The following is a 12,316-nucleotide window of genomic DNA, read 5'->3' as shown; positions in this document are numbered from 1 at the left end:
AATGGCTGCCCGATCTCGGAGTTCAGCGACCAGTGCTCAATTAAATTCTAAAGGCGGAATTCTCCACCAGCGGGAATCTCCGTTTTGCCGGTGTCGTGGGGCTGCCCCACAATGGGAAATCCCATTGACTGGCCGGCGTAACGGAGAATCCCGCCGGCGGGTCGAGGCTGAAAAGTGGCACGGCGGGGCGAAGAATCCAGCCCCAAGTGTGGGCTAAACTCCCCAGGACCCAAAAAAGTGACCAAGTGTCATTGAATAGCGGTGGGAAACTCGCCGATAGGAAACACCCTGAATAACCCGCCACAAATTAACTTCGAAACTTTGGGGGAGAATCGTGCCCCATGCATGGAAGTACTGGCAAATGAGAGAAGTTTAAGATTTTGAAACGAAGTGGTGGGTATTTTGGGGTTGAGACCCCAGAGTCAGTTATTGACTTACAGCAGACTCCAAATGAAATGATTACACTGCTGTACCTGACCTGTGACAACACATTAAAATACCAAACGTCCCTGAGGCTGTCAGCATTCTGGAATAGCATCTCCCAGGAGTATTCAATACTGAGTAAAGCAAGCATTTTGTTGCTATTGCCCTTCGCGATGACCTCCACATGTCAAGTTGGATTTTCCGTTCTGTCAAAGATGACGACGGCACCAACGATCTGGCTGAAGTCTGCACCTGATACGCGCATTACCCTCTCCACCTATGAACCTGATTGGAGTGAGATTCGTGAGGGCCAAGCAGATTCCCCTTTCGCATTGAAGGGAAGTGAATGTGGAATAGGTCAACAGTTGACAAATGTGGGTCCCGGGAACAAAAAGTTTGAATAAGTGTCATAACTTCCTCAGAGTGGCAACCTCTGGCAGATTGCTATTCTTGACGGCTTACTCACATTTCAATTCCAAAGCCCCCGGCTCGCCTAACCTTTCCCCCTCAGGCTGGATGAGACAGGAGCAATGAAGCCTGCTCCTGGCTGCATTGGCGTGGAGTAAGTGGGGCACAGAAGTATAGGAAACGCCTTCTTTGTATTGCAGTAGCCGAAACCAGGCCTCCTGAAGGGGTCGGGCTAGGTCTGGGTTTTTTAAATACTTACTCTAGAGTTAAGAGTGATTTTTGTTTCCTCTAACTCTTCAGAGTAACTATCATGATAAAACTGGCAGAACTATCCAAAGGTAGTGATTTAAGCGGTTTGTGTCGTTGGATTGTTCCCAACCCAGCGCTATTATCCAGAGGAAGTTAGTGCTTCTGGGCAATTGCTGGGTAAACCCTAACATGGAAACTTCCTAGAGGGATTCCCAAATGCATCATTGGGTTACCCTCAAATGCGACACTGGGGAACCAGGAAGCCATGGGCCGCAGTCATACAGCGTCCCAAGGACGCCTTTGGAAGGCCCTCGAGTCATAGATTTAAAGGAACTATGGGCACAATCTGCCGGCCGCATTGCGCCTGAACGAGAGCATGACTTGCCCGGTAGATACCAGGAGAAGATTCCCGCCGGCTTCCTGACAGCCTCGCAAATCCCGCCCAAAATGGGCAGGACCAGGTCATGCGCATCCAAGAAGGTTTTAAACCCACTTAGGCGTGCTCACCTGGGATCTATCGGGCTCCTGGCATCGACTGGCCTCCCCAGGGAGACCACAATCGGGCACAGTTCAGTACTGGGAATGAAGTGTGGACTAGCCCAGTGAGAAACTCCCAGGCCCAAAAATGTGACTAAGGGCACGATTTAACGGAAAAGTTTCTGATTGTCATCATAGAATAAATAGTGCAGAAGGAGGCCATTCGGCCCACCGAGTCTGCACCGGCTCTTGGAAAGGGCACCCTACCCAAGGTCAACACCTCCACCCTATCCCCATAACCCAGTAATCCCACCCAACACTAAGGGCACTTTTGGACACTATGGGCAATTTAGCATGGCCAATGCACCTAACCCGCACATCTTTGGACTGTGGGAGGAAACCGGAGCACCCGGAGGAAACCCATGCGCATACAGGGAGAATGTGCAGACTCCGCACGGACAGTGACCCAAGCCGGGAATCGAACCTGGGACCCTGGAGCTGTGAAGCAATTGTGCTATCCACAATGCTACCGTGCTGCCCTACTGTCATCTGTGGCTGATGTCGCTGGGAGTATTCCGGCAGTTCCCCACCGCTATCCAACCACACTTATGATCACTTTCCTCGGGAGGTTCGCACCGGTTTCGCCCACACTTTGATCACTGGGGAACTGAACTCGCTGGCCAGACCACCTCCCCAGAGATCGGGGTACCAAGGATGCTCCAATCTCTAAGTGACTTTGAGGGTCCCCCACCCACGGCCAATATCACCCCCTACACACATGGGCACTACCCCATGCGGTGATATGCATAGCAATGTTTATAGTTGGATGTACGACCTCCGACCAGCAGGTGGGGACAGTGATCCACCATGTAACTCCACAGATTGGGCAGTTGGTAGTAAGTCATACTAGAGGACAGTCGCCTTAGAAGTAGCTCCAGTAGAATTCAATTAGTCGTTACTGTTTGTATTATAGTTCGTTAGTTATCTTTCCACGAGTTCATTTTGTTAATAAACAATCTTACTAATCAAAGAACTAGATGTTCGACGTGCATTTTTTCCACGGCCACTACACAACCCACCCCCCCTCCCCCAAGTGATGACACCCCACGATGGAGTCACTGAGGGCCCCCCTTTTCAGGGCTTTACACACCCCCTTTCGGGCCACCCCATTTCAGGACCCCCACCCTTCACTCCCCCAACCTTTCAGAGGCCCCTTCATACACACCTTGCACCGCTCTCTTTCATGGGTACAGTGCCCCCGCAGGCCTGGACCCTTCACAGTGTCACCCTGGCACACACGCACTGCCACCCTGCGAGTTCTCCTATCATATTTGTGGCAGTGCCCAGGTGGCAGTGCCAAGGTTCCAGCCTGGCAGTGCCAAAGTGTTCATGTTCTAGGGGGAGGGCCAGGGGGCCACGTGCTGTGATGCCTGGTCCACGTTTGTGTGGACCAGTGCTAATTGACGCCCGCCTGACCTCCCATTGGGGAGCCGGTTAAATAACAGGAGGCCATTAGCTAGGGGTGCCTTCCCGTTAATGCTATGGAGATTAGCTTTAATTGGTGATTGTTGGTTTCTCACCACGTCTAGATGTGATCTGGATCACGCCAACCGGGAGCGTGCCAGTTCGATCGGAAACAATCTGCACCCGGCACAGATCCCAATTTCGGCCTCTCCCGCGATCTAACCAGCTTGCCCCGATCAATGCCGGGCGTAACGCGGCCGTTAAATCGCACCGAGTGTGATTAAATAGCGGTGGGGAACTTGCCGGCAAAGCCAGGGAGAAACTCCCAGCAAAACCTGACACATAGAAACTTTTCCGTTAGATCACGATAGTTGTTTTTATTTTATTTTTTGTTTTTAAAGAGTGCCCAATTCTTTTCTTTTCCAATTAAAGAGCAATTTAGCATGGCCAATTCACCTACCCTTCCGAATCTTTTTGGTTTGTGGGGGTGAGACCCACGCAGTTGTTTTACATTGAAACACTATTATTACTGAAACTAAGCATAAAAAGGAAATATTAAGAGGAATTAAGAGGTATCCCTTTTGACTCACTCCATTTCTATCATCTGTCTCAAGTCGAATAATGGGAAAGTATCGAGGAGTGATCAGGTTGACTGACCTAAAGCAGACATGACCGTTGGGTCAGGGTGGGGAGATTGTAAAGACTGAAGAGGAGGAGTGAGGAAAAAGAGGGAAGAGACTGCTATGTCAACAAATGAAAATCAATTTGCTGTAGATGACACCAACTTCTTTTTTCAAACTGGCGAAGTCTGAATCATGAATCATCAATATCGAGCCTAAACCGCTTGTCTATAAATATTAGTTTCACCTCATTTCATTTCCCCTTTCAGCGATGTCCTCTTGACATTCCATTCCAGCTTCTTGCCTGCTCACTTTATCCATTCCAGCTACCTCGCCTTCTACATTTCAGATCGCCTGTTGTTATACTGCTAACGCTCACCTTTTCAAAAAGAACCCATCAGTTAAACGGGCACAATAATTAAAAGGTGAGTCCGAAGGTTTCATTGTCCATGCTAATAAAAGCAATTTGAACACAATTCCCATATGTACGGCAACCTCCAACATAATTTTACCTAATCCTGGTTCGTTCATCTGCAAAAACATTCAATAAGAAAAATGCAAGAATTTTATATCGAATAATTAATTTTTACAGCATCTCTTTTTATAAGGCCAGAGAGGTAACCATCACCGGTGATCACCGAAGCATTGTGTGCATGATTATAATGTTACCTGCCATTCCTGTCAGGCAACCCACATAAAATGTTAAACCTTCTTCATTATTACTAATTCATGAAAACATGTGTTTCTCACATGCTGTGATTTTACTTTTGTGCAAAACGTGACTGAACTATTGAACGTAAAGAGAGCACCAGTGTGTCCCTGTTGGAGGTTGCCTGCAGTACAAACGCTCCCAGTTAGAAAGCTTGGAAGGGTAATGGAAACTTTAGGCATTAGGAAATGAAACGGTGTAAGCTTCTCAATTCACCAACATGCAAAGACATTATCTGATGCAATACTGAGCCATGACAAGATTATCCTCGGCTTAATTCTCACAGTTTGCCGAGTTAGCTAGCATCACCTTGGGCAATATGTGCTGATGCTGCAATTAACCCAAGTGCACTAGCCCCAAAAATGGTGGAAATAGGGGACATGGTGGGGAAGAGCCCCTGCTCCCTCCTATTCAGTGTTCCTGCTGAAAGTGTGTCCACACCAGGTTCAGATCAGACTGAGCAGAGGTGCCCTACAGCCTCACTCAGGCTCATACATAAACTAACACAGGCTTGGACAAGGCCCTCTGGGTGACAATCGAAACAGCCATATTTCACCATGAAGCAGCATGTTTGCGAGGAAAAATTGAGAAAACTTACAAAATAGGAAAAATAAGAGCATCAAAGGAAATGAACAGCTGCTTTAGCAATTCATCGGAGTTTTCTGTACAGCAATTTAAATTCAGAAAGCACAAATCACTCCAACTTTTGTGAAAATTAGCTCAGGTTAACAGTTAGTTAGTGCTTAAAAGTAGCCTAGGACATGATTCAATGCTTTTTCTCCCACCTTTACGAAAATAAATTTACAGTACCCAATAATTTTATTTCCAATTAAGGGGCAATTAAGTGTGACCAATCCACCTACCCTGCACATCTTTTTGGGTTGTGGGGGTGAGACCCACGCAGCCACGGGAAAATGTGCGAACTCCACACGGAGAGTGACCCGGGGCCGGGATCAAACCCAGGTCCTAGGCGCCATGAGACAGCAGCGCTAACCACTGTGCCACCATGCTGCCCCTCAATGCTGCATCTTCATGTGCTAGGATGAGCCTAATACAGTTGAAAGTGGTGCATAGGGCCCATATGACACGAGCGCGAATGAGCGGGTTCTTAGCAGAGGTGGAGGATAGGTGTGAGGGGCTAGAGGGAGACCAGCTAACCATGTCCACGTGTTCTGGTTAGTCACGTCCATGGTTAGTGGGATTCTAGGAACCTATATTTGAGACACTAGTCAAAATTGTGGGGGTGGAAATGTTACCAGCTCCTCTTGAGGCACTTTTTGGGGGTCGGAAGGGAAGGAGTGCCGATGTGGTGGCCTTCGCCATATTGATCACCCGGAGATGAATTTTATTGGAATGGAAGTCGAAGGAACCACCGATGTCGGCATTGTTGGGGGATGTTGCGGGTTTCCTTAAACTGGAGAAGATTAAGTTTGCCATTCGGGACTTGGGTGGGGAGTTTTGGACGAGATGGAGGCTGTTCTTGCCTCTGTTTACAGATCTGTTTGTTGCCAACGGGTAGGGGGATTATATTTTGTTATTGAATGATTGTTTGATTGTTCTGTATGCCCTGATGTGAATAAAAATAATTTAGAATAAAAAGTAGCCTAGGATAACTTCAACGAAGACAGAAAGTTCTGCTTTGATTTTAAGGAAAATCGTAACTAAAATTTACACCACCATTGTCTTTACACAAGATAAACAGGAAAAACTTCAGATAATCACTTGGGAGGGAGAAGAGATTTTAACCTTTAAAAGCTGTTACCGCTTGTTCTATTTTGTCTTAACTTACACAAGTAAAACTTCAACTCCATTTATAAGTTCACATGAGGCAGCGATTGTCACAGGCTCTATATACAGCTGCACGTCCCTGTTACTGACAAGATTCTCAAGTGAGAAATAAGCTTGTTCTTAACGGTCCGTTCTTTGTGGGTGAGAAGAACAGCTCGCGAACACTGTGTAAAACACCATGTGCTGCTCAACAACATTTCAAGTCATCCAGCATCCCTCCTGCCCTCAACTATTCTGTACGAAATTGGAAAAGCTGGTTTACACTAACGTTTTTCTGGCTTGCTAGCAGGCGGTTAGCCTAAACTGTTTTTGAAAGTAAGACTTTGCTTCACTGCTTGGGGGTGGTAGGTCTGGGTCCATATTCAGCTCAGACTCCTAGGATGGAACACTCATCTGTCTAGTGGCTATGAAATGAGTCATATCCAGCTTGGTGTGCTACACATGTGTTGCAACAGTATCACAAACAGGCAGGCACTTTGTTAGAATTTCAATTTGTTGGCGTGCCAATGATGCATGCCGTTGATACCATTCAGCATGTTAAGGCCAAATATGCCCATTTTAAATAGCTGCTAGGTGGCAGCAAGGATCTTGCATTCATTATAAAGCCAAAATAATTTAATGGTAAGTGTACTTTAGCCATCTCGGAATAGTTTCGCTTTCTTTTCCTATTGTCACTGTAGGGAGGTGGTGGCATTGTCACTGGACTAGTAAACCAGAGTCCCAGAGTAATGTTCTGGGGACCCAGGTTCAAATCCTGCCACTGCAGATGGTGAAATTTGAATTAAATAAAAATCTGGAATTAAGTCTAATAATGGCCATGATACGGTTGATTGTCGTAGAAGCCCATCTGGTTCACGAATGTCCTTTAGGAAATCTGCCGTCCTTACCTGATCTGGCCTACATGTGACTCCAGACCCACAGAAATGTGGTTGACTCTTAGGGAATTAGGGATGCGCAAGTGACGCCCATGCCCCATGAACATACTTTTTCCACATGAACTTGGTTCCCAAGACTAGGTTTTTTTGCTTCTCCCAGCATCATTACTGGCACCAGTGGGAATCCTCCTCTTCGAAAAAGAAACGATTTGCACTTATATAGCGTTTGTCATGACCACCAGACCTCTGAAGGCACTTTACAGCCAAAGAAGTGGTTTTTTTTGGAAGTGCAGACATTGTTGTAATGTAGGAAACAGTTCAGCCAAAATGCTTTTTTTGCAATATTGGTCAGTTCACTGGAGGAAGAGCACCCTTGCTTGTCCTCAAGCTAGCTCAGTGGCATCTTTGCCATCTGCATAAGCAGCCAGATGGGGCCTCGGTTTAAGGGCTCATCCAAAAGACGGCAGCTTCAACAGTTCAGTTCCCCCTCAATGTTGCAGTGGTAGATCAGTTTTGACTTTTGCAATCTTGTTGGAAGAGATGATTGTCAGTGCAGGCTATACAAGAAATTGTATCAAATAACATATATGGACTTCTGAGTAGCTAAATGCTTCCTCCGAAGCATTCCAATTACTATGTTATTTTGTGGAATGAAATGAAAATCACTTATTGTCACAAGTAGGCTTCAAATGAAGTTACTGTGAAAAGCCCCTAGTCGCCACATTCCGGCGCCTGTTCGGGGAGGCTGTTACAAGTATACATGACAGGATGATCAACAGCCAATGCTGCTTGACTGATCACAACCAGCAAGATGCCATCAACCACTGCCACAAGCCCTTGCATACCTACATGGAAAGTGATGAGAAATTGTTAAAAATTGAGGACAGCATAAAGGCAAATGCAGTATGTTGTCATTTGCTGAAAGGACACCTGGAGCTACAGTGTAACGTGTGACAACAATAATCAGGTTTGGCCTGAAACATGGCTCTGCTGCCTTGCTGACCCATCAGGATTGTGATCCAAGTGGCTCGGAGCCCCCTTTCGCCTCGTGCAGCACTATTCTTGCTAGAGCAGCCAACAAACGGAGGCTCAGGCTTCGAAATGTCCAGTCACTTGACGGCAGACTTAAGTCGGCACCTTGGATTCCCATTCTGTTTATTTCCTCCCCCCCACTCCCCCCACACACAACCCCATCTCCTAGGTCCCTCTTCTTATAAGAAAATGCAACTGAATTTAGCACAGTAGAGGAAAAAAGGTGAAAAATAGATTAATGCGCAAAAAGCAATCATAACATAGCTTATTGCAAAAGGTCTGAACCATTTTTGTGGGGTCTGGTATAGTGTTATGCTGCCTCTTTCCGAAAGCAAGGAGAATCCATTGAGAGGACAGAATAGAAGTAGCTGAAATAATCTATGAAAAAAAGGGTTGGTTGTTGTCTTGCACATGCTGTGGTTCTGTTTAGCACAGGGCTAAATCGCTGGCTTTGAAAGCAGACCGAGGCAGGCCAGCAGCACGGTTCAATTCCCGTACCAGCCTCCCCGAACAGGCGCCGGAATGTGGCGACTAGGGGCTTTTCACAGTAACTTCATTGAAGCCTACTTGTGACAATAAGTGATTTTCATTTCATTTTTCATTTCATTTCATTTCTATGCATGTTACTTGGATTTTAGGACAGGTGAAACCTTTCAAGGAAATAAGCCCTCACCTTAGCTCACAATGAGACAGAGAATCTGGTGAACTGGGTGCGACAACAATAATCTCTCCCTCAATGTCAACAAAACGAAGGAGATTGTCATCGACTTCAGGAAGCGCAGTGGAGAACATGCCCGTCTACATCAATGGGAACGAAGTAGAAAGGGTCAAGAGCTTCAAGTTTTTAGGTGTTCAGATCACCAACAGCCTGTCCTGGTCCCCCCATGCTGACACTATAGTTAAGAAAGCCCACCAACGACTCTACTTTCTCAGAAGACTAAGGAAATTTGGCGTGTCAGCTACGACCCTCACCAACTTTTACAGATGCACCATAGAAAGCATTCTTTCTGGTTGTATCACAGCTTGGTATGGATCCTGCTCTGCCCAAGACCGCAGGAAACAACAAAAGGTCGCGAATGTAGCCCAGTCCATCACGCAAACCAGCCTCCCATCCATTGACACTGTCTATAATTCCCGCTGCCTCGGAAAGGCAGCCAGCATAATTAAGGACCCCATGCACCCCGGACATACTCTCTTCCACCTTCTTCCGTCAGGAAAAAGATACCAAAGTTTGAGGTCACGTACCAACCGACTCAAGAACAGCTTCTTCCCTGCTGCCATCAGACTTTTGAATGGGCCTACCTCGTATTAAGTTGATCTTTTCTCGACACCTTGCTACAACTGTAACATTATATTTTGCAGTCTCTCCTTCCTTCCCTATGTACGGTATGCATTGTTTGTACAGCATGCAAGAAACAATACTTTTCACTGTATTCTAATACATGTGACAATAATAAATCAAATCAAAATCTGGAGTAAAAAGGAAAGCCAAAGACCAACCTATCCAACAGAGTCTCTTTCCAAAATGCTCATTTTCGTTCTCTTTACAATGCTGGTCGTCCTACTGTATATTTCTATCAATGTTTATTTTTATTCTAGATTTCTGGCATTTGCAGTTTTCTTTCCACACACTGCCTCCGTCACTCATCCCCTCTATCTCAAAGACCAGCTTATATAAACTAGCACATTCAGGATGAGGGCAGTTGCCTGCACAGGCTGTATGGCACTGAGAAACGTAGCAGAAAAATGTGCACTGATCATCCAAAAGAATCACAACTGTGAACGGCATGTCACATGCAAAAGTGTCATTCTCGACCCATGGTGCTACTGTTCCCAAGCCGCTGTGTTACATGCAACATCCCAATCCTGGCACAATATCACACCAGAAAGCTACAGCAAATTACAGAATAACTGTGCCCTTATATTATCTCTTAATTGTATTATTGAGGAAACTTTGGTGAAGGGTTAGGATCCATAGCAAGGAACCATTAAAGTTGAAAACAGGAGAACAACTCAAGGAGTAATGGTTAGATGAAGCAATGTTCAATGGTTATAAGCTTTGGCCTTGAAGGACTGCTTGAAGTAAGAATTCAGTTTTAAGACATTGTCAGAGATGTAGGAGAGAGTGAGATGAATTTTGATCTTAGCAGCAAAAAGGAGAACATTCGGAGCTCAGAAAGAACAGAAGGTGAAAGTTCAGAAAAACAAAGACTTCAGCTGCATTGCTAATTGCTAAAATAAAGTCAGGGAAAGCTGAAACACAATACAGAGATCAACGGAAATGTTCAACGGCTAGAGGTGATGAATATACTTTATTATTCAAATAACCAGCATGGAACACCCCTTGCAGCATCAGGTTGCAATGCCTGATGACCGCTTTATCTGTTGCGACATAAAAAGCTGCTTATTTTTATTCCCTTTGGAAAGCGGGCAGCATAATCAAAGACCCCTCCCACCTTGTTTACTCACTCTTCCAACCTCGTCCATTGGCAGGAGATACAAAAATCTGAGAACGCGCACTAACAGATTCAAAAACAGCTTCCTCCCCGCTGTTACCAGACTCATAAACGACCCTCTTATGGACTGATCTGATCACACATCTTCTCTACGGAGTAGTACTACACTCCTGTATGCTTCAGCCGATGCCTCTGTCTGTATATTCACATCGTGTATTTTATGTTTGCCCTATTATGTATTTTCTTTTGATATACGGAATGAATGGTTTCAGCTGCACGCAGAACAATACTTTTCACTGTACCTTGGTACACGTGACAATAAACCAATCCAATCCATTCTCGAATTCTACAAGTCTTCACAGAGGATAGTAACAAGGAGAGAATAGGTTTAATCTTGCTGCCCCACTTCCTAAGAAAGAAAACTCTGGCCTACTCAAAAGTATATTCCTTTTTCTTATAATAAAATGGAACATTAACAAACTGATAAATAGGAACATACTTTCAGTTTCAATAATTGTGTTAGGAATGTATAGCATTTCAACCAAACGATTGGTTAGAGTAGCAGGCTGGCTCCCATTGGTACCATAATTGAGCAACAAAAACTTTTTCAAGGCTTTATTCGTTCTTGAGTAACTTTATTCTTCAGATCTTACTCTGCCTGGCAGGGGCAATGACCAGAGAAATGATTCCCAGGTGCATCAGAGCAGTGGGGTAGAAATTGCATGGGAAACATTCCAAATCGATACATTCTTGGTGGCTCAAATGAGATCAAGAGCATGGAGCCTCTCTAGTGGGAGGGAAACCTCTGGATTGCTACCATGGATTTCATAGCAGCCGGACCAGGACTGCTATGTTAAACAGGAGGACTAAGTTGACTTATTGTATCAACTGCAGGATTTCATCCATTCATGTCGGGACACAGACATCCAAGTGTTGACAGCTTAATTGGCAAAGGGAGAGCAAAGAAGTCTCAGTTTCATCGCTCTGGGTGACCAGAGACACATACTTCTTGGTAGAGTGAGTGCTACATTAATGAAAGCATTAATCAGCTTACTGCACATGGAATGACAACTTTGAACACAGAATTTGCACACATCACCCATCTCACAGTATAAGATCTAGGAAAATCAACCATTGTGCCAAAGGATTCAAGGAAATGGAGACTATAGAGGGAAGTCAGCCAGAATGTGCTAATCAAAAAAGTGACAGTGGTGAAATACACTACCCTGGTAAGATCACTGTAGCAGACAACATTAATGGCTTGATAAGGCATTGAATACAATTCTCGCGTGGAGTGAAGGAAAGGATTGAGGGGGCAGAAAGTGATTTTTAAAATATTATGCCCCGTAAAATTCAGCTGAGAACCCTTAATCTAAACAATGCCAAAGGAAGACTGCATAAACTTGGTTTGTATTATTTTGCATGTGGGAGTTTGAGAGGTGATCTGACAGAGTTGTTCAAAGTACTAAAAATAATTTAATAGGGCGGATACAGTAAAAAATACTCTGGTGAAGGAAATAAAGAACAAGGAGATAATCTTAAAATTAGAATAAGGTTATTTAGGAGGGAAATCATCCTATCGGACCAACACTAGAAATATATATATATTTTTTTAAAATAAATTTAGTGTACCCAATTCATTTTTTTCCAATTAAGGGATAATTTAGCGTGGCTAATCCACCTACCCTGCACATCTTTGGGTTGTGGGGGCGAAACCCACGCAAATACGGGGAGAATGTGCAAACTCCACACGGCCAGTGACCCAGAGCCGGGATCGAACCTGGGACCTCGGCGCCGTGAGGCTGCAGTGCTAAC

At 45.1% G+C, this 12,316-nt stretch overlaps 1 protein-coding gene across 4 annotated transcripts in view; it reads right to left on the bottom strand.

Moving 5' to 3' along the window:
• The window catches only part of pak1 (p21 protein (Cdc42/Rac)-activated kinase 1), a 242,206-nt gene that overhangs the window by 94,925 nt on the left and 134,965 nt on the right, over positions 1 to 12,316 (bottom strand). The gene's annotated exons all lie outside the window — the stretch shown is intronic.

The sequence above is a fragment of the Scyliorhinus torazame genome, chromosome 15 (genome assembly GCF_047496885.1).
Source record: "Scyliorhinus torazame isolate Kashiwa2021f chromosome 15, sScyTor2.1, whole genome shotgun sequence".
Lineage (NCBI taxonomy): Eukaryota > Metazoa > Chordata > Chondrichthyes > Carcharhiniformes > Scyliorhinidae > Scyliorhinus > Scyliorhinus torazame.
This window is presented reverse-complemented; position numbering and strand designations above follow the sequence as displayed.